Raw genomic sequence first — 26,167 nt, forward strand, 5'->3', positions numbered from 1 at the left:
CACACACAAAATCATACACAAAAGCTAAATATAAAACTACCATATGATCCAGCAATTTCACTCCTGGTTATTTAATCTTTTTTATCTTTAACGGAAATGCTGCATGAACATTCTTACACAAGAATGTGCTGCATTGCACATGAAGACTCATTGTGTGAGGTTTGCCCTATCTCTGAGTGTTCCAGATCAAAGGGTGCTTTTTTTCTGATCTTTTGCTAGGTACCATCAAACAATTTTCCAAAATAGATAGATTAGTTTAAATTCCAACTATATTACTTGTGGGTTCTAATTATTGCCCATTCTTGCCAACATTTAATATTGTCATAGCAAACATTTTAATATTTTCAGTTTGGTGGGTGAGTAAGGGTACTTCATTTTGGTTTTGAATTCAATTTCCACTTTACTAATGTGGTTGAATTCCTATAATTTAGTTATTAGTCATTTGACTTGTCTTACTTCTTTGTGAAGGGCCTGTTCAGGTTTTTTTTAACCTATTTTTATATTAGGTTGCTAATATTTTATTATGATATATGTATTTCATTATGCATTCTAAATAAAAATCCTTTGATGTGTGTATCATGAATATTTTCTCCTAGATTGTGGCTGGTCTGTTCACTCGCTTGGTGATGTACTTAGGTGTACACATTCCCTTATGTTTAATGAATCAATGTTTATCAAACTGTTTCTTTACACAGTGAAGTGCTTTTAATGTTTTATTTAATATCCACTTCTTACCTACAATATAGTAGAGATATTCTCATATTTTATGTGCTAAATTATCACAAATTTCATACAGTATTTTATTTTATATTCTTTCTCCTATATTTTCAAATCAGGGTTTTATTTTCTCTTTTTACATTGATTTTTATTTATTTTATTTTTTTTCACTTATTTATATTAGTTGGAGGCTAATTACTTTACAATATTGTAATGGTTTTTTGCCATATATTGATACGAATCAGCCATGGATTTACATGTGTTCCCCATCCTGAAACCTCCCACCTCCCTCCCCATCCCATCCCTCTAGGTAATCCTAGTGTACCAGCCCTGAGCACTTGTCTCATGCATCAAACCTGGACTGGCGATCTGTTTCACAATTGATAATATACATGTTTCAATGCTATTCTCTCAGATCATTCCACCCTTGTCTTCTCCCGCAGGGTCCAAAAGTCTGTTCTATACATCTGTGTCTTTTTTTCTGTCTTGCATATAGGGTTATCATTACCATCTTTCTAAATTCCATATATATGAATTAGTATACTGTATTGGTGTTTCTCTTTCTGGGTTACTTCACTCTGTACAGTGGGCTCCAGTTTTAGCCACCTTATTAGAACTGATTCAAATGTATTCTTTTTAATTTTAAATTTGTTTCAAACTGAAAGTAACTTTTTGTGGGGCATGACTATAAGCTAATTTTATATTTTGACTTATTGGTGTATATTTACCCCAGAAATACTTATTGAAAAATTCACTCATTTTAACATGCTCTTTGGTGTCAGAATATTCATAAAGTAAATATCAGTATATCTGTAGTTCTGTTTTTAGGCTTTCTGTATGTTTCTAGGTGTTTTATAATCAGAACTACCCTTGGCTAACAGGCTTTGACATCAAGTTGAGCAACTCCTAAAAAGTTACTCTTTATCTTGCAGAGTGTTTAATATATTCTTTATCTTTACCTTTTAAAACAAACTTTAGAATTATTCTTGTTTAGATTTAGTGTAGAAATACAGTAGAATTGTAGATCTATTTGCAAAAATAAGTTTGCATCCTCAAGTCTTCCAAATCTTAAGCATGCTACATTATTATGTTTATTTAGAGCTACTTAATGTTTTACAATATAAGATATATCATATTTTTATAAAGTTCTTACATATATTTTTAAATTAATCTGGATGTGTGATTATTTTTCATACTATTTCAAATATCATTTGTAAAATGTGTATTGCTTTTCAATTAGGATTCAATGCATTTTGGCAACTCTAAAAATATCTCTTAATAATATTATAATTTATTTGTAGATTATTTTGGATTTTCAACATGCATATCATACAATCTCTAATTAAACATTTTCTGGATATGTTATTTCCAATGTTATTCCTTTCACATTTTTTGTGTGTTTGGTTAACTAAGTGAAAACATTAGTACCATTTTGAATAAACAGTAAAAGTAGGTATCCTTGACTTCCTCATCTAACAAGGAAAGTATGAATACTTAACATTTCATGCTTAAAATGTTAAGCAAAGTTATCTCATGCTTTTTTTTTTGTATGTGTCTGTTTGCTATATTTTGTTTTTTTAGTGAGTGACTGTTGAATTTATCAAGCTAATTTTCCTCATTTTAACTCCTTTATTATTTTTTCCATTTATTTTTATTAGTTGGAGGTTAATTACTTTAAAATATTGGAGTGTTTTTTGCCATACATTGACATGAATCAGCCATGGATTTACATGTGTTCCCCATCCCGATCCCCCCTCCCGCCTCCCTCTCCATCCCATCCCTCTGGATCTTCCCAGTGCATCAGCCCTGAGCACTTGTCTCATGCATCCAACCTGGGCTGGTGATCTGTTTCACCCATAATAGTATACTTGTTTCAATGCTGTTCTCTCAGAACATCCCACCCTCACCTTCTCCCACAGAGTCTAAAAGTCTGTTATGTACATCTGTGTCTCTTTTTCTGTTTTGCATATAGGGTTATTGTTACCATCTTTTTAAATTCCATATGTATGTGTTAGTATACTGTATTGGTCTTTATATTTCTGGCTTACTTCACTCTGTATAATGGGCTCCAGTTAATATTTTGATATGATAACTTATATTTTTTTAAAATTTCTAATCAAAATATGTGTTTTTTCCTAAGAAAATTACTATAAGCATATATTTACCTTTGTATTAGTTGATTGGTTTAATGTGTCAATATTTTATGTATAATTAAAATCCTATGATCATTAATAAGATTGTTCTGTAATTTCCTTTTATTGTCCTTTACCTGTTAGTTTTTGCCATCAAGATTATATTTGTCTCTTAACACAGAAATGGTAATAGAGTTTTCTTATTCAATTCAGTTAATATTATGTAGAAATGAAAAAGAGAGTGTGATAGGGAGATATACAAGGACAGTATTCATTCAAAAAATCAAACAAACAAACAAACAAAAAAAAACTGAACTACTAAGTTCAATTCAGTTGTTCAGTAATATTCGACTCTTTGTGACCCAATGGACTGCAGCACACCAGGCCACCTTGTCCCTCACCAACTCCTGGAGCCTACTCAAACTCATGTCCATCGCATCAGTGATGCCATCCAACCATCTCATCCTCTGTCATCCCCTTCTCCTCCCACCCTCAACCTTTCCCAACATCAGGGTCTTTTCAAATGAGTCAGGTATTCACATCAGGTAGCCAAAATAGTGGAGTTTCAGCTTCAACACCAGTCCTCCAATGAATATTCAGAACTGATTTCCTTTAGGATGGACTGGTTGGATCTCCTTGCAGTCCAAGGGACTCTCAAGAGTCTTCTCCAACACCGCCATTCAAATGCATCAATTCTTTGGTTCTCAGCTTTCTTTATAGTCCAGTTCTCACATCCATACATGACTACTGGAAAAACCATAGCTGTGGAAAGATCGGCGGAGTAGACTCTGTCTGGGAGACTGGCAAAACTTTACTTCTACAGCGAATTGTTTTATACATGAAAGCAAGGAAATAGCTTACAAAAATCAAGGTTACACAGATGGAGCTTGAGCACATACAAAGTTGATAACAGCAAGTTTACAAAGTTCATGAGACACATAGACTCTATTTTCTCAGGATCAAAAGACAGTCTGTTTTCTTCAAGGTAAGCTTGTTATCCTCAGCACTATTCTCATGCAGTCATAAAAGCCATATATGCAGGAAATGTTTCCCAGGGCAAAACCTCGAGACATGCCTGGTGGCCCTGGCCCTTTGCCAGTTCCTTGTGAGGACCTTCTCCTCAAGGCGGTCATGTAGTTTCCCTCAACATTTCCTCCTTTTCTTTTTTAGTGTTAGGACTGCAACCATCAATTTTATTCCTGTAGCTTGGATTCGGGAGGATCTGATTCAGAGGCTTTGGAAGCCTATAATACCAATGCATGTAATGAGAATTATTAGGACATATAAGACAATATGAGCAGACGAAACCCAAGATTGAGGGTCTAGTGATGAAAAGGCAGAGGTTAATGCATCATAAAACTGCAAACTATATAATTCTGGGGGTAAGTGAAAATAACTGTCACTTACTAGTTTCTTCAGTTTTTCAATATTAAGACTCATGTTAGTTTTTTTCTAATTGCAAATGAGCTTTAATCATGTCCCAAGGGTACTCAGAGGTGTTGTAGGGTAAATTAGTAATACAAAAGTTTGTAAGGTTCCAATGACATTTCAGTTTGAGTTGTAATTGTAATTGATTTACTTAATCTCCTACTTATAATAAAGCATCCTGTATTTCATCTAACCAGGCCTGGGTTTGCTGATCAATTTTTGCTTGTTGTGCCCACAGCTCATGGGAATCTTTATGCCATGAAGTGATGAACTCATGATTTTGAATGGGATTATATAAGGCCATGCCTGACACAGTGCCAAGAGACACAACTGTTATGAGACTAACAATGCCTAATATAATCCAACTGAAAAAGCGTTTAGTTCTTTTGACAACTCTGTTTAGTAAAAATGATAGAAACACAGAGTCAGACCATGGTTCATCAAGAGAAATAGGTATCCATAATTCTGCTCTATGTTTCATAAGGAAAATTCCCTCCCTACTATGATTGAATGGCAAACTATGGTTTAAGCAAGTGCAGTTTACAGTTTGTGCAATTGATGAGTTGTGTGGAGTATGTAATAATGAATTCTCCTATAGCAAACAGAAAAGGAGGGTGTACACATGCTTGAATGAACCCAGTGCTATTATAAGTGATAGTATAATTTCAGGGGCCTGAAGTATGAGCATGTCCTACAAGGGTAGCAAATTGGTGTAAAGAGGCAGGTATTTTCCAAATGTGCCAATGTTCAGGCCCGAGTTGAGGATGAATCATATGGTGCCTGGGTGGAGACAGGCCACGATTATACCAATTGAGGATATCATTCTGTTGATGCCATAGTCCCCTCAAAGAATGATTAAATATAATATTTTTTGTCCCATTACAATTTCCCTCTTCCCATTCAGAGCAATTAGCAAACATTCCATGTGGTCCCCAATCAATAAAGGTAACATTCAAATAATGAGATATTTTTCCAATAATTCCCCAGCACTCAGACCAACATAATGGAGGGCCCTGATGTTTTCTTTGCAAGGATACTGCTTCACAGGGAGGTTCCTCAGGTAAAAATAAAGCCTTTGTACTGTTAGAAATTTGCCCATAATAGTACTTTTCAGATTGATTCAAAAGAAATGAAGCAACAGCAGAAAAACCCAACCTAAAACCTGTGCCATTGTTATGAGTAACCCCACCATTGAGGAAATATAGACATGCAAGGAGGATTTACAGCGAAGCAAATAGGCAAAACCTTATACCCTATGGATATATTGATTGCTTTCCCCTCTTGATCAGGATGAGTAGGTCCTGCTCTAGACCATGGAGGAGGGAAGTGTTGGCTATCATTAGTGAAGACCAGAGGGCTAGGTTCACTCCAGTCAACAAATTGCAACAAAAGCAGAGCAGGAATGTAAGTCCAGTATGTATAATTAGCACTTATCGCCAATGTACAGGACAATACAGCTAGCATACCCAAGAAAAGTTTATCAGGAGTTAAAGGGGTTCCAGTTTCTTTCAGTACATCTTCAGCTTTCCTTGTCAGGTTCTTTATCTGTGCCCAAGTTGGGTATGGTTGAGCTGGAGCTGCTCTCCTTCTTTTCCATTGTTTCTCTTCCTCCAGTGACATCGTGGTCATTCTCTTGGTGATGTGGGTCACCCATTTCTTTGCTCCCAAGGGATCCTGGTTGTCGAGGGCGTATACACTGCTGCAGAGCCCAGATGTCTTCTCCATCTGTAGAGACAAGACCATATCCTCTGCCTAGGAGCTTTAACACCCCTGGCTTCCAGTTATTGAATCGTTTAACCCAAACATCCAAATTCAAAAATTGCACAGAAACATTAGTCTTGGGCATATTCAAGAAATGCCTCTGTCTCTAGTCATCTTTTCTGAAGATTCGTTAAAAAAATTTATGGTAAATAAAGTAAGAGGTAAATATCCTTTTGGGCCATATTTTGTATAGAGTGTTCCCCCCTTTTAATTTATTTAAAGTTAATTTAAGAGTCCTATGGGCCCATTCAATAGTGGCTTGCCCCTGGGGATTATAGGGGATTCCACGAAGATGAAGGATGTTCCAATCTGAAAGAAAGGCCGCAAAACCTTTTGTAGTAAAAGCGGGACCATTATCAGTTTTCAAGGTATGAGGTAGGCCTATCAGTGAAAAAGCGGACAATAAACCCTGTATTGCTGCTTTGGTTGACTCAGAAGAGTCAGGAACAGCCCAAATGAAACCTGAATGAGTGTCAACTACAACAAAAAGCAGAGAGGTACGGGATAAAGAAAAGTGGGTAAAATCAGCTTGCCACAATTCATTAGGATGGAGGCCACGAGGATTAGCTCCTGATGGTGACATCCATTGATGTAATGGGGAACATACAGAACAAGATCACACAATATCGCGAGCCGCAGATAAAGGAATATGATAGTGGCCATGTAGGCGGTTAGCATTGGTATGAAGAAGCTCATGTTCTTCTTTTGGAGAGGAGAAGAGAGCACTTATTAATTTATCAACCTTATTGTTTCCAGCTGCCAAAGGTCCAGGAAGGCCTGAGTGAGCACGGATATGTGTAATATAGAAAGGGCATAAAAGTAATTGAATGAGAGTCTGAACAGACAAAAAAAATTGAGTCAATTCCAAATTGAAAGAAGAAAGTGGGGCTGTAACAAAATTGGGAAACATGGAGGCAATATGGCAGAAGAAGTAACTGAGCAAACCTGTCACCTTTCTGCAAATATAAATTCCGGGTGACTTGAACCATTACTGAAATTTCCCCTATGTAATCCTCATCCATAACTCCAGTCATGACCATGAGTACTTGCATAGTACAACTGCTGTGACCTAAAATCAGTCCCACAGTTTGAGGCGGTATCAGGCCATAATACCCAGTGTTTATTTTATAAGGAGAATTTATCATTAAAAGTTCCATATCTCTAGGACAAGGAATATCAACAGAAGCACTATGTTGGGTAGCTGCCTGCAACTGAAGAATATTAGGAAGATTCCCTTCTTTGTGTGCCGGGCTGAAGGGCAGCCCCTTTTTAGTTTCCCGACTGGCAATCTTTCTTTTGTAATAGTGGATTCCCTGTTTGTCATATTTCGACTTGCATTCATTTAGCCAATGATTCCCTTTTTTTGCACCACAGGCAAGGTCCAGGAGGTTTCCCTTTCTCTTTGAAATTCATAGTTATAGGAGGCTGCCTTGGTCCAATGGAGAGGTAGCACTGCTTTTTCATATGGCGGGCTTCCCACAATTAAAACATTTCAAATTCATAACCTTTTGTGCTGCGAGAGTTTCCATGGCTGCAACTTTAGCTCTATGCTGAATGGAGCCAACTTTCATAAAATCCATAATAGATCCAGTTTCTCGAATTGGTCGGATCACATTCTGACAGTCCTCATTAGCACTTTCAAATGCCAATTGTTTTAGCAACATTTGCTGCAGATTAGCATCCTTAATGAATTTCTCTACAGCATCTTTAAGTTTTCCTAGAAATTGGGCATATTCTTCCCATGGCCCTTGAAATATTTTGACGAAAGATCCATCAGATAGATAGAGCACTGTCAACCTTTGCCCAGGAATGCAAGGCAACCTCCTTTATCCAATATACCATGGGTGGAGCAGTATTCTGTAATTGAGCCCCTACCTCAGCCATAGTGCCAGTTCCTGTTAAAATGTCAAAAGTAAGTTGAGCAGGATTTCCACGACTTCGTTGTTCCTGAAAAATTTCTTTTGCCTCATCACTAATCCACATTTGCCACTGCAACAGTTGTTGAGGAGTCAAAACCATTTTACCTACCACTGCAAAGTCGGCAGGAAGCCAGTGATCTGCCCAATTCTGAAGGAATTAAATACAGTATGGAGAAGTGGGCCCATAAAGAGTGTGTGCTTTTTTGAAAGCAGAAACTAAAGTAAAATCAGCAGGGCTCTGCCGGGAGCCATTATGGGAGGTCCCGCCCTTGACGAGGTCATGAAGAAAATACCAGGCAGGCAAGGCCGTCCGGGACCCCATCCATGATGAGGTCACAAGGGAAAAACCTGACAGGCAAGGCCGTCTAGGATAAGGGACCCTCCAGGTTGGCCTCGGCCTCTACCCCACACTGTATCCTCCCCCCTTTTTCTGCTGTTGTTCTTGTTTGCCTTGCTGCAGTTTCTTGTGTTGCCTGTCGAGACCTCTCCTACTCCTCTTTCACTGAATGAGGACCAACTTAAAACCCTAATTAATAAATCTCCTGGACGCTGCTACCCTATGAAGGGGCCAGGGATGAAGGAAATGCTTCAATTCAAACCCTTTTGCTGGCATTCTGGCTTGTTTGATAAATGTGTGCTCCCGTTGCAAAAAATGCTCATGATTGTTCTAAACATCCTAAGCACAGTATGCTAACAAAATACACCATTAAGCATAGGTCCCTCCGCAGGGTGAGAAAAGCTCCACAAATATTACAGCCACAAATGTGCCTAATGAAAAATAGTTTAGATAGAGATTAGTTGGTGACTTCTTGAAAGTAGTTAACTTTTAGACTAAGAGCCTGTTCTGTGCCATATCTGCTGTTTTTGCAATCCTTTGCATTTCTGTTCTGTAAAAATGTAATCCTATCTAGTTCCCATGGAGATGACACCTAATAGAAAGAAAATAGATTAACCACAAAAAAAAACAGAGTCGGCTATTGAAGTTGCTTAAAGTTGCACCAGGTGCAAGCCATAAATTGTCAACAGGCCTGAAAGCCAAAAGATATTATACATAGAGATTAACCATTAAAAAGGCCCTAATAGGCACAGAGTCCTTTGGAGGGTGAGGAAGCCCTATTAGAAAATACAAAACATATTGTTTTAAAAGTGGTTATTATATCAATGTTTGATTGATATTAATATGCTGAGGTTGTGCAGTGGAAACTATTAATATAGCTGGAGATCTAGAAAAATAAGAGTTTAGCCCTAGTGTAAAAACAATAAGAAAATTGTTAATTTTAACCAGGAGTGCTAAACAGGGCCTCCCTCACCATAGCTGCAGAGTCTTTGTGTGCTAAACTTTTTAGATAAATTTAGCTGAGAACTTCTGCAAAAAGACTGACTTTTATGTTAACAGGATTGTATTTCTATTATGTTGCAACCTGCTGTATCATGAGACTGCCACTTTCCTGTTTTCTGCTAAGCTCAAGGCCAGAATATAATGTACAAAAAATCTATGGGAAAAGACTCTCAGAAACAAAAATATACAGAGCACACCTGGTTTCGTGAAGGACAAGCTGATGTAATGTTAAACTAAGTCTGTATGCTTATCTGCCCCTTAGAAATGTACCAACTTAGGGTATAAAGGCTATGGTGAAAAATAAAGCAACTGCCAGACTCTGCTGCATTCCTGGTCTGGTCTCTTTCTTTCTCTCCTCTTTTCTCTCTCTCTCTCTCTCTCTCTCTCTCTCATTCTCCGATGCCATTCATCCTGAGGGTTCCCCTGGATCCTGCTGGGGCTGGACCCCGGCAGGGTTCTCGGTAACATGACCTAGTTGTGGTTGGTTAAATACAATGGGGAATGTGCATTTAATTAAGTCCCGTGGTGGTAAAGCATCAAGGGAAACATGGGAAAGGAGTGTTAGAGCAGGATCAGACGGAAGAGCAATGCTAGGTAATTCTTTTGGCAGTGGGGGAAAATTACTTTCAGTTTTAGGAGACCAAAAATCACAAATAGCAGATAGTTGTTTGCTCTCATGGCCAACATCAGTGGGTTCCTTCTGATTGAAAAGAACATTCTTATGAAGTAAAGAACCTTGCATATCCTTTTCATCTAATTCATGTTCATGTAAAGATTGCATTGTTTCTACTTCTACATCAACCTTTTTGCCATCAAGTTGTTCGATAATGGTCTGAATCAATGCCCAAGTAACCCACCATCAGGGAGGAATATCACCTCGGCGATATGCAGTTAAGACATTATTTCGAACGCATTGCGGTACTTGTTCATCTAAAGTCCCTTCCTCAGGAAACCAAGGATTGTATTCTAAAACAAGCTGATAACATTCAGTTAACTGATCAACAGAAATGTTAGTGCCAAATTGTTTCAAAAATTGATGCTTAAGTGAAACAAAAGGTATCTGACTTGCCTGGTGTCCCATTGTCTGCTTACCTCCTTCTGCAGGAATCTTTCTCCGTGTTCAACTCGTTGTGACTTCGAGCCCCACATTGGTCGCCACTTGTGGAAAGCTCAGCGGAGTAGACTCTGAAAAGAGGACACAGACAGCCTGTCTGGGATACTGACAAAACTTTACTTCTACAGTGAATCACTTTATATATGAAAGCAAAGAAATAGCTTACAAAAAACAAGGTTACACAGATGGAGCTTGCACAAAAACCAAGGTTACACAGATGGAGCTTGAGCACGTACAAAGTTGATAACAGCAAGTTTACAAAGTTCATGAGACACATAGACTCTACAGGATCAAAAGACAGTCTGTTTTCCTCAAGGTAAGCTTGTTATCCTCAGTACTATTATCATGCAGTCGTAAAAGCCATATATGCAGGAAATGTTTCCCAGGGCAAAACCCTGAGACATTCCTGGTGGCCCTGGCCCTTCGCCAGTTCCTTGTGAGGACCTTCTCAAGGCAGTCACGTAGTTTCCCTCAACAATAGCTTTGACTAAACAGACCTTTGTTGGCAAAGTAATGTCTCTGCTTTTTTAATATGCTGTCTATGTTGGTCATAACTTTTTTTCCAAGGAGTAAGTGTCTTTTAAATTCATGGCTGCAGTCACCATCTGCAGTGACTTTGGAGCCCCCCACCCCCACACACACAAAAAAAATCTGCCACTGTTTCCACTTTTCCCCATCTATTTGTCATGAAGTGATGGGACCAGATGCCATGATCTTAGTTTTCTGAATGTTGAGCTTTAAGCCAAATTTTTCACTCTCCTCTTTCAATTTCATCAGGAGGCTCTTTAGTTCTTCTTCATTTCCTGCAGTTCACTTTAGTTCCCTTCACTTTCTTCACTTTCGTAAGGGTGGTGTCATCTGCATATATGAGGTTATTGATATTTTTCTTGGCAATCTTAATTCCAGCTTGTGCTTCCTCCAGCCCAGCATTTCTCATGATGTACTCTGCATATAAGTTAAATGAGCAGGGTGATGATATATAGCCTTGATGTGCTCCTTTCCTGATTTGGAACCAGTCTGCTGTTCCATGTCCAGCTCTAACTGTTGTTTCCTGACCTGCATACAGATTTCTCAAAAGTCAGGTCAGGTGGTCTGGTATACCCATCTCTTTAAGAATTTTCCACAGTTGTGGGAATCCACACTGTCAAAGTCTTTGGCATAGTCAATAAAGCAGGAATAGATGCTTTTCTGGGACTCTTTTGTTTTTTTTGATAATCCAGCAGATGTTGGAAATTTGACCTCTTGTTCCTCTGCCTTTTCTAAAAGCATTTTTAACATTTGGAAATTCACAGTTCACATATTATTGAAGCCTGGCTTGGAGAATTTTGAACATTACTTTACTAGCGTGTGAGATGACTGCTATTGTGAGGTAGTTCGGGCATTCTTTAGCATTGCCTTTCTTTGGGATTGGAATGAAAACTGACCTTGTCCAGTCCTGTGGCCACTGCTGAGTTTTCCAAATTTGTGGGCATATTGAGTGCAGCATTTTCACAGCATCATCTTGTACAATTTGAAACAGTTCAACTGGAATTCCATCACCTCCACTAGCTTTGTTCATACTGATGCTTCCTAAGTCTTACTTGACTTCGCATTTCAGGATGTCTGGCTCTAGGTGAGTGGTCATGCCATCGTAATTCTCTCAGTTGTGAAGAACTTTTTTGTATACTCTTCTGTGTATTCTTGCCACCTCTTCTTAATATCTTCTGCTTCTGTTAGGTCCATACAATTTCTGTCCTTTTTTGAGCCCATCTTTGTATGAAATTCTCCCTTGGTATCTCTAATTTTCTTAAGAGATCTCTAACCTTTCCTATTCTGTTGTTTTCCTCTATTTCTTTACACTGATTAGTGAGGAAGGCTTTGTTATTTCTCCCTGCTATTCTTTGGAACTCTGCATTAAAATGGGTATATCTTTCTTTTTCTCCTTTGTTTTCACTTCTCTTCTTTTCACAGCCATTTGGAAGGCCTCCTCAGACAACCATTTTGCTTTTTTGCATTTCTTTTTCTTGGGGATGATCTTGATCCCTGTCTCCTGTACAATGTCTCAGACCTCTGTCTATAATTCATCAGGCACTCTGTCCATCAGATCTAATCCATTGAATCTTTATGTCACTTCCACTGTATAATCACAAGGGATTTGATTTAGGTCATACCTGAATGGTCCAGTGATGTTTTCCCTGCTTTCTTCATTTTCAGTCTAAATTTCACAATATAGACTTCATGATGTGAGCCACAGTCAGCTCCCAGTCATTTCTTGCTGACTGTATAGAGCTTCTCCATCTTGGGCTGCAAAGAAAATAATCAATCTGATTTAGGCATTGGCCATCTGGTGATGTCCATGTGTAGAATCTTCTCTTGTGTTGTTGGAAGAGGGTGTTTACAATGACCAGTGCATTCTCCTGTCAGAACTCTATTTGCCTTTGCCCTGCTTCATTCCATACTCCAAGGCCAGTTACTGTACTCCAAGCAGTTACTCCAGTAATGGCTATTCCTGGTGTGCTGAGTCGCTTGGTTGTGTCTGACTCTTTGTGACCTCAGAAACTGTAGCCCACCAGGATCCTTTGTCCATGGTATTCTCCAAGCAAGAGTACTCGAGTGGGTTTCAATGCCCTCCTCCAGGTGTTCTTCCTCACCCAGGGATTGGACCCATTTCTTCCACCTTGCAGGCAGATTCTTTACTGTCTGAGCCACCAGGAAACCTATTAGGGAAGGAGACTCTAAAGCTCCTGTGATTTTCTAGTATCTATTTATGTGAAGAATATAGTGTTCAAACCCTGACTTCACATACCAATTTTCTGGCCCAGGAAACTAGATTTGTTGTGTCTTGCTTACTTCTTAGTGAAATGTGTATAGTGTGTTGGCCAAAAAGTTTGTTCTGGTGTTTCTGTAACATATTATGGAAAAACTGGAATGAACTTTTATGCCCAGTCCAACATTATTAGGAAACTGTAAGTTTGCATTCACTAATTAGTTGTTATTTACTTAATAAGAAGTTTAAAAAAATATTGCTTAATACTTCCAAAAACTACCTCTCAACCTGGACTCAAAACACTGACAGTCACAAATACTAAAAGCAAAGTCTGGCAAATGTTGTAGCAAAATGATGCAAAGTGGAGATACTGAGAGCTACTTATTACATTTACACTTTTTCAGTTCAGAATTGATAGTATGTTGGCATAAAGCAGAGCTGGTTGTAGTATTGGAGATACAATAAAATGGGACTGCTAATTAATGATGACATTTTAAATGATGACATTTTAAAAATAAATTATATAATTTTTAATTTAAAAAGTAGGATGCAAAGATATTTCAGAGTTTTCATCACACCTCACTGTACATTGTTAGTGGGAAAGCAAAATGTTGCAGCTGCTATGGAAAATGATATAGAGGTTCTTTATTAAGTTGTAAATTGAATTATACATGATCCTGAAATCCTGATTATGGGTATTGTCCTAAAAATTTGAGATCAAGCTTTCAAAAATATGTTAGCATTCCCACATTCACTGTAGAACCATTCACAATAGCCAGGGTGTGGAAACAACTGAAATGTCTATAGACAGATAGTCAGATAAAATAATGTGGTGCATATGTAAACAGTAGAATACAATCTGATCTTTATAATCTTTTCCTTCTTTATAAAGAAGGAAATTGTGTAATATGTGACTACATGGATGAAACTTGAGGACATTATGCCAAATGAAAATGTCAGTCATAGAAAGACAAATACTGCATGATTCCACTTGTATGATATATCAGAATCAAGGAGTGGAATAATAGTTAACAGAAGCTAGTGGAGAGGGAAGCAGGAATTTACAAATCAATGGTTAAGAAGTTTCAGTTTAGCAAGACACACACAGTTGTACTGTACAAAGTGATATGTGTAGTCAACAGTACTGCATTGTACACTGAATAATATCTTAAGAGGGTAGATCTCATATTGTGTTCTTACCACAGTAAAATAAAATATAAGAAAAAATTAATGGTATGTTATGATGACTAAAATTTAAATTTTATTTGGATTCCATCCAGTTTGTTTTTTCCCACAAATACACTCTTTTCTTTCTGAGATGTAATCCGGGGTACCATATTGGATTAGTTTTCACGTCTTCTCAGTATCCTCTGGTCTGAAACAGCGTTTCACTCCTTTCTTGTTTTTTCTTGACTTTGACAATTCTAAGGAATATTGGTGAGGTATCCTAAAGAATGTTTCTGGATATGGGTTTGCCTTATGATTCTGTCACATTAAACTGGGATTGTAGATTTTCAATATGGCTTTATCACAGAGGTGAAGCTTTTCTCATGATATCATATCAGGGGTGAATTATATCCACATTACATCACTGGAGAAGACTACCTTTATCTTTTGCTTAATGCAGAGCTGGCCAAGTTTCTCTACTCTATACTTGAAAACTGGATTTGAAATGCCATTAATAACAATTATTTATATTTTTTTCATATTTCAAAGTCTACATTTCATGTTTATTAGATGAATACTTATTATTTCAAAAGTTCAATGTCAAAATAGTAATTAATATGATAGATATGGTGGTGTAATTATCTTTAATGATTTAGAAGAAAATGCATCTACTGAAATGACACAAGAGACAGTGTTTTTACTAATTACATGGTTTGTGGTCAACTGAGTAATACTCAGTGGCTGACTATTTTTCTGGGCTCTAAAATCACTGCAGATGGTGATTGTAGCCATGATTTTAAAAGATGCTTACTCCTTGGAAGGAAAGTTATGACCAACCCAGACAGCATATTAAAAAGCAGAGACATTACTTTGCCAACAAAGGTACATCTAGTCAAGGCTATGGTTTTTCCAGTGGTCATGTATGGATGTAAGAGTTGAACTATAAAGAAAGTTGAGCACCAAAGAATTGATGCTTCTGGACTGTGCTGTTGGAGATGACTCTTGAGAGTCCCTTGGACTGCAAGAAGATCCAACCAGTCCATCCTGAGGGAGATCAGTCCTGGGTGTTCATCAGAAGGACTGATGTTGAGGCTGAAGTGCCAATACTTTGGCCACCTGATGAGATGAACTGGCTTATTTGAAAAGACCCTGATGCTGGGAAAGTTTGAGGGCGGGAGGAGAAGGGGACAACAGAGGATGAGGTGGTTGGATGGTTGGATGGGTTTGGGTGAACTCTGGGAATTCGTGATGGACAGGGAGGCCTGGCACACTGCAGTTCATGGGGTCACAAGAAGTTGGACATGACTGAGTGACTGAACTGAACTGAACTGAGTAATACTCCAATTACAATTCTGTGTACTTCATATATTCGTGGTCATGGGGGGAAATATAAGCCCCAGGATTTCGCAGAATTTAGACTGTGAATTCAGCTTTTAAATTTTTCTTTATATTTTTTGATATCTCTAATGTCCCTAGAAATAAAATGCAATTTTGTTGGCATGCTCATTGAAATATATTATCAATTTTGCAGGCCTAAAGTCTTTTAATGTCTTAAAGAATATTTGAATACTGAGAAGAAATACACCTAAGATTAATTAATCCTAAAAATAAATTCTCAGTAAATTAATCAAGAACATCTGGTTTAAGGTCAATTTATGTCACTTTCTGTATCTTTCAAATTAAGTGGAGAAGATGAAGCTACAGCTTATATAGATTATTCCACAAACTATAGAGGATCCCTTTCTATGATCAGAGACATTTCAGTTTGCACTAATATGGCATGAAGTGGTTTTGACAATTAAGATTTGTATTACTGAAACTGGCAACAATGAGCAATAGGGAAATTGCAAAAATACACAGAATTCTGTAATTCCATAAACCTAGTTCCAATTTGAATACAAACCTACCATTAATCCACTGATTTTCTCCAAAATCATTTAAAATTGCTAAGGTTGAATACCAAATCAATTTTTCAGTCTATTTTGTTATTTATGTGAGTATTACATCAATAAACTAAAACAGTGGTTCCAGTTTTCCTAATATACCAAGATGTTGCTAAAGGAGAGTCATTTATTAAAATAATCTGAACAATAATGGGTATTTACAATGTATCTGCCCAGTACCACTTGCTATTGGAAAAAATATTCTGATGACACATTATTTATTTCTAGGGTTGTTTGTAGTGGATATCAAGCAGGCCTTCATGGAGCTGAGTCTGTAGCCTGATACTTGATCTAGACAAAAATAAGATGAAACAGACCATCCATCTAATTTTACTGAAGTTTTATGTCTGTGTTTCGGGGTCCTTCATTTTAAGGCATTGCAGCTCTTGCTTCCCCACCTTGTCCAAGTTTGCCTCATCATAGCAGAGGTTTACTTATTGGTAGAGAAAATATGTAATTTTCATTGTCTTTGAATGCATTTTGCATAAAATTATTGTTGGTAAATATAATTATATCTTTCTGTTTATCATAATATTATATGTACTTTATATTATATATTTAACCATATATTGCTGGCTGAGATGGTAAAGAATCTGTCTGCAGTAAACCTGGGTTTGATCTCTGAGTTGGGAAGATTCCCCTGTAGAAGGGAATGGCAATCCACTCCAGTATTCTTTTTTTTTTTTTTTGGAAATTATCTTTTCATTATTTTTATTTTTTTTTCCCAGTGGGTTCTGTCATACATTGATATGAATCAGCCATGGATTTACATGTATTCCCAATCCCGATCCCCCCTCCCACCTCCCTCTCCACCCGATTCCTCTGGGTCTTCCCAGTGCACCAGGCCGGAGCACTTGTCTCGTGCATCCCACCTGGGCTGGTGATCTGTTTCACCATAGATAGCATACATGCTGTTCTTTTGAAATATCCCACCCTCACATTCTCCCACAGAGTTCAAAAGTCTGTTCTGTATTTCTGTGTCTCTTTTTCTGTTCTGCATATAGGGTTATCGTTATCACCTTTCTAAATTCCATATACATGTGTCAGTATGCTGTAATGTTCTTTATCTTTCTGGCTTACTTCACCCTGTATAATGGGCTCCAGCTTCATCCATCTCATTAGTACTGGTTCAAATGAATTCTTTTTAATGGCTGAGTAATATTCCATGGTGTATATGTACCACAGCTTCCGTATCCATTCATCTGCTGATGGGCATCTAGGTTGCTTCCATGTCCTGGCTATTATAAACAGTGCTGCGATGAACATTGGGGTGCACGTGTCTCTTTCAGATCTGGTTTCCTCAGTGTGTATGCCCAGAAGTGGGATTGCTGGGTCATATGGCAGTTCTATTTCCAGTTTTTTAAGAAATCTCCACACTGTTTTCCATAGCGGCTGTACTAGTTTGCATTCCCACCAACAGTGTAAGAGGGTTCCCTTTTCTCCACACCCTCTCCAGCATTTATTGCTTGTAGACTTTTGGATAGCAGTCATCCTGACTGGTGTGTAATGGTACCTCATTGTGGTTTTGATTTGCATTTCTCTAATAATGAGTGATATTGAGCATCTTTTCATGTGTTTGTTAGCCATCTGTATGTCTTCTTTGGAGAAATGTCTGTTTAGTTCTTTGGCCCATTTTTTGATTGGGTCATTTATTTTTCTGGAATTGAGCTGCAGGAGTTGCTTGTATATTTTTGAGATTAATCCTTTGTCTGTTTCTTCATTTGCTATTATTTTCTCCCAATCTGAGGGCTGTCTTTTCACCTTACTTATAGTTTCCTTTGTAGTGCAAAAGCTTTTAAGTTTCATTAGGTCCCATTTGTTTAGTTTTGCTTTTATTTCCAATATTCTGGGAGGTGGGTCATAGAGGATCTTGCTTTGATTTATGTCGGAGAGTGTTTTGCCTATGTTCTCTTCTAGGAGTTTTATATTTTCTGGTCTTACATTTAGATCTTTAATCCATTTTGAGTTTATTTTTGTGTATGGTGTTAGAAAGTGTTCTAGTTTCATTCTTTTACAAGTGGTTGACCAGTTTTCCCAGTACCACTTGTTAAAGAGGTTGTCTCTTTTCCATTGTATTTCCTTGCCTCCTTTGTCAAAGATAAGGTGTCCATAGGTCCGTGGATTTATCTCTGGGCTTTCTATTCTGTTCCATTGATCTATATTTCTGTCTTTGTGCCAGTACCATACTGTCTTGATGACTGTGGCTTTGTAGTAGAGTCTGAAGTCAGGCAGGTCGATTCCTCCAGCTCCATTCTTCTTTCTCAAGATTACTTTGGCTATTCGAGGTTTTTTGTATTTCCATAGAAATTGTGAAATTCTTTGGTCTAGTTCTGTGAAAAATACTGTTGGTAGCTTGATAGGGATTGCATTGAATCTATAGACTGCTTTGGGTAGAATAGCCATTTTGACAATATTAATTCTTCCAATCCATGAACACGGTATGTTTCTCCATCTGTTTGTGTCCTCTTTGATTTCTTTCATCAGTGTTTTGTAGTTTTCTATGTATAGGTCTTTTGTTTCTTTAGGTAGATATACTCCTAAGTATTTTATTCTTTTTGTTGCAATGGTGAATGGTATTGTTTCCTTAATTCCTCTTTCTGTTTTTTCATTGTTAGTATATAGGAATGCAAGGGATTTCTGTGTGTTAATTTTATATCCTGCAACTTTACTATATTCATTGATTAGCTCTAGTAATTTTCTGGAAGAGTCTTTAGGGTTTTCTATGTAGAGGATCATGTCATCTGCAAACAGTGAGAGTTTTACTTCTTCTTTTCCTATCTGGATTCCTTTTACTTCTTTTTCTGCTCTGATTGCTGTGGCCAGAACTTCCAACACTATGTTGAATAGTAGTGGTGAGAGTGGGCACCCTTGTCTTGTTCCTGATTTCAGGGGAAATGCCTTCAATTTTTCACCATTGAGGGTGATGCTTGCTGTGGGTTTGTCATATATAGCTTTTATTATGTTGAGGTATGTTCCTTCTATTCCTGCTTTTTGGAGAGTTTTAATCATAAATGAGTGTTGAATTTTGTCAAAGGCTTTCTCTGCATCTATTGAGATAATCATATGGTTTTTATCTTTCAATTTGTTAATGTGGTATATTACATTGATTGATTTGTGGATATTAAAGAATCCTTGCATTCCTGGGATAAAGCCCACTTGGTCATAATGTATGATTTTTTTAATATGTTGTTGGATTCTGTTTGCTAGAATTTTGTTAAGGATTTTTGCATCTATGTTCATCAGTGATATTGGCCTGTAGTTTTCTTTTTTTGTGGCATCTTTGTCTGGTTTTGGAATTAGGGTGATGGTGGCCTCATAGAATGAGTTTGGAAGTTTACCTTCTTCTGCAATTTTCTGGAAGAGTTTGAGTAAGATAGGTGTTAGCTCTTCTCTAAATTTTTGGTAGAATTCAGCTGTGAAGCCATCTGGTCCTGGGCTTTTGTTTGCTGGAAGATTTTTGATGACAGTTTCGATTTCCTTGCCTGTGATGGGTCTGTTAAGATCTTCTATTTCTTCCTGGTTCAGTTTTGGAAAGGTATACTTTTCTAAGAATTTGTCCATTTCATCCAAGTTGTCCATTTTATTGGCATAGAGCTGCTGGTAGTAGTCTCTTATGATCCTTTGTATTTCAGTGTTGTCTGTTGTGATCTCTCCATTTTCATTTCTAATTTTGTTAATTTGGTTTTTCTCTCTTTGTTTCTTAATGAGTCTTGCTAATGGTTTGTCAATTTTGTTTATTTTTTCAAAAAACCAGCTTTTAGCTTTGTTGATTTTTGCTATGGTCTCTTTAGTTTCTTTTGCATTTATTTCTGCCCTGATTTTTAAGATTTCTTTCCTTGTGCTAACTCTGGGGTTCTTCATTTCTTCCTTCTCTAATTGCTTTAGGTGTAGAGTTAGGTTATTTAATTGGTTTTTTTCCTGTTTCTTGATGTAAGCCTGTAATGCTATGAACCTTCCCCTTAGCACTGCTTTTACAGTGTCCCATAGGTTTTGGGTTGTTGTGTTTTCATTTTCATTCATTTCTATACATATTTTGATTTCTTTTTTGATTTCTTCTATGATTTGTTGGTTATTCAGAAGCGTGTTGTTTAGCCTCCATATGTTTGAAGTTTTAACAATTTTTTCCCTGTAATTGAGATCTAATCTTACTGCACTGTGGTCAGAAAAGATGACTGGAATGATTTCAATTTTTTTGAATTTTCCAAGACCAGATTTATGGCCCAGGATGTGATCTATTCTGGAGAATGTTCCGTGTGCACTTGAGAAAACGGTGAAGTTGATTGTTTTGGGGTGAAATGTCCTATAGATATCAATTAGGTCTAGCTGGTCCATTGTGTCATTTAAGGTTTGTGTTTCCTTGTTAATTTTCTGTTTAGTTGATCTATCCATAGTTGTGAGTGGGGTATTAAAGTCTCCCACTATTATTGTGTTACTATTAATTTCCTCTTTCATACTCGTTAGCGTTTGCCGTACATATTGCGGTGCTCCTATGTTGGGTGCATATATATTTATAATTGCTATATCTTCTTTTTTGATTGATCCTTTGATCATTATGTAGTGTCCTTCTTTGTCTCTTTTCACTTCCTTTATTTGAAAGTCTATTTTATCTGATATGAGTATTGCGACTCCGTTTGCATGAAATATTTTTTTCCAGCCCTTCACTTTTAGTCTGTATGTGTCTCTTGTTTTGAGGTGGGTCTCTTGTAGACAGCATATATAGGGTTCTTGTTTTTGTATCCATTCAGCCAATCTTTGTCTTTTGGTTGGGGCATTCAACCCATTTACATTTAGGGTAATTATTGATAGGTGTGGTCCCGTTGCCATTTACTTTGTTGTTTTGGGCTCACATTTATACAACCTTTCTGCATTTCCTGTCTAGAGAAGATCCTTTAGCATTTGTTGAAGAGCTGGTTTGGTGGTGCTGAATTCTCTCAGCTTTTGCTTATCTGTAAAGCTTTTGAATTCTCCTTCATATCTGAATGAGATCCTTGCTGGATACAGTAATCTAGGTTATAGGTTATTCTCTTTCATTACTTTCAGTACGTCCTGCCATTCCCTTCTGGCCTGGAGGGTTTCTATTGATAGATCAGCTGTTATCCTTATGGGAATCCCTTTGTGTGTTATTTGTTGTTTCTCCCTTGCTGCTTTTAATATTTGTTCTTTGTGTTTGATCTTTGTTAATTTGATTAATATGTGTCTTGGGGTGTTTCACCTTGGGTTTATCCTGTTTGGGACTCTCTGGGTTTCTTGGACTTGGGTGGCTATTTCCTTCCCCATTTTAGGGAAGTTTTCAGCTATTATCTCCTCGAGTATTTTCTCATGGCCTTTCTTTTTGTCTTCTTCTTCTGGAACTCCTATGATTCAAATGTTGGGGCGTTTCACAGTGTCCCAGAGGTCCCTGAGGTTGTCCTCATTTCTTTTGATCCTTTTTTCTTTTTTCCTCTCTGCTTCATTTATTTACACCATTTTATCTTCTACCTCACTTATCCTATCTTCTGCCTCCGTTATTCTACTCTTGGTTCCCTCCAAAGTGTTTTTGATCTCATTCATTGCATTATTCATTTGTAATTGACTCTTTTTTATTTCTTCTAGGTCTTTATTAAACAGTTCTTGAATCTTTTCAATCTTTGTTTCCAGGCTATTTATCTGTAACTCCATTTTGTTTTCAAGATTTTGGATCATTTTTATTATCATTATTCTAAATTCTTTTTCAGGTAGATTCCCTATCTCCTCCTCTTTTGTTTGACTTGGTGGGCATTTTTCATGTTCCTTTACCTGTTGGGTATTTCTTTGCCTTTTCATCTTGTTTAGATTGCTGTATCTGGAGTGGGCTTTCTGTATTCTGGAGGTCTGTGGTTCCTTTTTGTTGTGGAGGATTAACCCAGTGGGTGGGGTTAGACGATTGGCTTGTCGAGATTTCCTGGTTAGGGAAGCTTGTGTCAGTGTTCTGGTGCGTGGAACTTGATTTCTTCTCTTTGGAGAGCAATGGAGTGCCCAGTAATGAGTTTTGAGATGGGTCTATGTGTTAGGTGTGACCTTGGGCAGCCTGTATGTTGACATTCAGGGCTATGTTCCTGCGTTGCTGGAGAATTTGCATGGTATGTCTTGCTCTGAAACTTATTGGCTCTTGTGTGGTGGTTGGTTTCAGTGTAGGTATGGAGGCTTTTGAACAGTCACTTATTACTTAAAGTTCCTTGTAGTCAGGAGTTTTCTGGTGTTCTCAGGTTTTGGGCTTAAGTCTCCTGCCTCTGGATTTCAGTTTTATTCTTCCTGTAGTCTCAGGACTTCTCCAACTATACAGCCCTCCTTTCGAAGACAATGGGCTGCTTTTCTGAGCACCTGATGACCTCAGCTAGCGATCAGAAGTTGTTTTGCGAAGTTTGCTCTGTGTTCAGTTATTCCTTTGATGAATTTGTAGGAGAGAAAGTGGTCTCCCCGTCCTACTCCTCCGCCATCTTGGCTCCTCACTCCAGTATTCTTACCTGGAGTATCACATGGACAGAGAAACCCACTGGGCTACAGTCTGTGGTTTTTCAAAGAGTCAGACATAAGAGAGCAACTAACACTCACTTATAATTTTAGATATATATCAAAAAGGTTTAGCTGCTAAGTCATACTGGAGTGGGTTGCCATCTCCTTCTCCAGGGGATCTTCCCAACCTAGGGATTGAACTCAGGTCTCCTGCACTGCAGGTGGTCTCCTGCATTGCAGGTAGATTATTTACTGACACAGCCACCAGAGAGGCCCAGAGCAATACTGGGGTGGGTTGCCAACTTTATGGGTACTTAATTCTTTAATATGACTAGAATATTAAAAAAAATACTAAGATTTATATGGCACCTTTTACATATCATGTGATCTCCGTGATCCTAGAACCATAACAAAGTACTCTGCTTCTTTTTGGCATCTCAAAATTTTGAGATTTACAATTTGTTTTGTGTTCCAAATTTATATTTTAGTTGTATATTAAAAATACTAGCTAAGGGCTAAATTTTAAATGATAGCATGAATAGTCTGTATTTTAGTGGTTCTCATAATTTATCATGCATCAGAAATCACCTGGAGGGTTGGATAAATCACAGATTGTGGGCTCCATTCCAGAGTTTTTGACTCAGGAAGTTGGAGATGGGGCTTTAGAATTTTCATCCCTGACATATTCTTAGGTGTCCCTGCTGCTGCTGGTTTGAGGACCATACCTGGAGAATATATACCAACTCCCCAGAAACATATGAAGCTTCTGCCTTTTCTGTTTCTCTTTTCTATTCATTTCTATTTTTCAGGAATAATGTTTGGTCCTTTGTTCAACAGGAATCATTCTGCTATCAGAAGGAAATCAGAGTATCATACCCATGTTTATTCTCCTGCGTTTTTCAGAATATCCAGAACTCCAGGTCCCATTTTTCCTTGTTTTCTTGTCTGTCTACATGGTCACTGTGGTAGGGAATTTAGGCATGATCATAATCATCAAGATCAATTCAAAACTCCACACGATCATGTACTTTTCCCTTAGTCACTTGTCCTTTGTAGATTTCTGTTTTTCTATTGTAGTTACACCCAAACTGTTGGAGAATTTGATTGTGGAGGACAGAACCATTTCTTTCTCTGGTTGTATTGTGCAATTTTGTTTCGCTTGCCTATTTGGTGTAGCAGAAACGTTCATGTTAACAGCCTATGACCACTTTGTGGCAGTCTGCAACCCCTTGCTCTATGCCCCTGCGATGTCTCTGAAGCACTGTGCTCTCTTGGTGCCTGGCTCTTACTCATGGGGTGTAGTGTGCTCCATGACACTCACATATTTTCTTCTTGCATTATCCTATTGCAAGTTTAACACCATAAATAATTTTATCTGTGACCACTCTGTAATTGTTTCTATCTCTTGCTCAGATCCCTGTATCAGTCAGATATTATGTTCTATTATTGCCATATTCAATGAGGCATAGCAGTCTGGTGATTATTCTGATGTCCTATATATTCATTTTTATCACTGTTATGAGGATGCTCTCTGTAAGTGCATGCTAGAAAACCTTCTCCACCTGTGCTTCCCACCTGACAGCCATCAGCATCTTCCATGGAACCATCCTTTTCCCTTACTGCATTCCTAATCCAAAAACTTCTTAGCTAACAGTTAAAGTGTCTTCTGTGTTTTACACAATAGTGATTCCTATGCTGAACCCCTTGATCTACAGCTTGAGGAACAAAGAAGTAAAAAATACATTCACAAGATTAGTTTTCACAAAATCACTTTGTCATGCCACCTAATATTCTTAGACTCATTATTCTATTTCTAAAAAAAGCTGATTTACTATGCTACAGATTGGTCCATTCTTGTAGTGAAATTGATGATTCAAATCTTTTAATAAATAAGCTTTTATTTAATATACCTATGGCAGGATAACTTTTTATTGATAGTTGATTATTGATTGTTGCATACATCAATGTTTAGTAAAATAGCTGTAAACTACATGTAAACCAAAATAAACAAAAATTTTGACTGTTTTTTGTAATATTTGTAAATTGCTTTTGAGTGAATTCAAATTTATTAAAAGTTTATGGGTACAGAGTGAAATAAGCTATTTTTTTTTTTTCTGCCTTAGCCAGTTGGCGTGAACATCATAAGAAAGATGACTAAGGAGAAAGTTCAAGTTTCATGCAAAGAAGGCATTAAACTGTTTATGACTCCCTTTTCAAAACACAAGTCTGGGAAAATTAAAGACGGGAGGGCAATGTAGACTCCAAGAACTAATCAACTGAACACACAATAGCAATAAAATATGAGTCATCAACCAATAACACAATTATGCTAATCATACAATGACCAAATGTTGTCTTAGACTAGTGTTTAGGCATGCATGACAGCAATCTAGAAAAGAAGACACCTGGAGTCAGCAGGGAGAAGAGAGCCTGATGAAATGTATTAGGTTTTGTTCCCACTTTGGCCCCTGGTAATCCTGTTTCTTTATTTTTTTTTAGGGTTCAAACTCATACATTCTGAAAACAATTAGGTATCATCAGTTAGAGCTCACAGCCCATGAAGAGCAATTTTACTTCATGTGTTTTGCTATTGATAATAAAAATGTCTTGTTAAACAAAACTTTTCAGTGACGGTCATTAATTACTTTATTTTATTTTATTATTGGAATGCAATTGCTTTATGAATTCTTTACCATATATAGTATAATTTTATATGTGTGTTTCCAAAGAAAGGGCTTCCCTTGCGGCTCAGCTGGTAAAGAACCCACCTGCAATGCTGGAGACCTGGGTTGATCCCTGGGTTGGGAAGATCCCCTGGAGATGGGAAAGGCTACCCACTCCAATATTCTCACCTGGAGAATTCCAAAGGGGTCTCAAAGAGTTCTACATTACTGAGCAACTTTCCCTTCCAAAGAAAAACTTATTCTCAGCTCATCAGATATGTGCAAGTCAAACATAAGTCCCTAGACTAATAATCATACTCCAGAGCTGGCTTAAGCAAATGTTTCAGCATATTGTAGCTTATAATGAATCATTTGCTAATCATTGCATAATAAATGGTGGAAGTCAATTTATTTTCATGAAATGTATAGCCTGCTGACCAGCAAACAAAATTAAAATATCATTCTACTTTCCCCATGTTCATATCCTTATTTTATTACCAAAGCTTTTCCAGTAATCAAGGCATTAGGATACTAGACTAATAGGGTACCAAAATGGACTCAAGTGTCTCTGGTCATTTAAATTTCAAAAATACCTGTTATTGTAATTCAACAGAGAAATGATAATTTTCAATAAAGAAGGCTGAAATAACTGAGTATCCACATGGAGGAATAAGCTCTAATTTTTATTTCAGAGCATACACAACTATTAACATGAATGAAATGAAATTAATCATTGCTGTTGTTCAGTCACTAAGTCATTTCCAACT

At 37.4% G+C, this 26,167-nt stretch overlaps 1 pseudogene; it reads left to right on the forward strand.

Moving 5' to 3' along the window:
- The first annotated feature begins 10,595 nt into the window (after positions 1-10,595).
- LOC133055552 (olfactory receptor 5D13-like) lies at positions 10,596-24,525 on the forward strand (annotated as a pseudogene).
- Positions 24,526-26,167: the final 1,642 nt, after the last annotated feature.

This window comes from Dama dama, chromosome 5 (genome assembly GCF_033118175.1).
Source record: "Dama dama isolate Ldn47 chromosome 5, ASM3311817v1, whole genome shotgun sequence".
Lineage (NCBI taxonomy): Eukaryota > Metazoa > Chordata > Mammalia > Artiodactyla > Cervidae > Dama > Dama dama.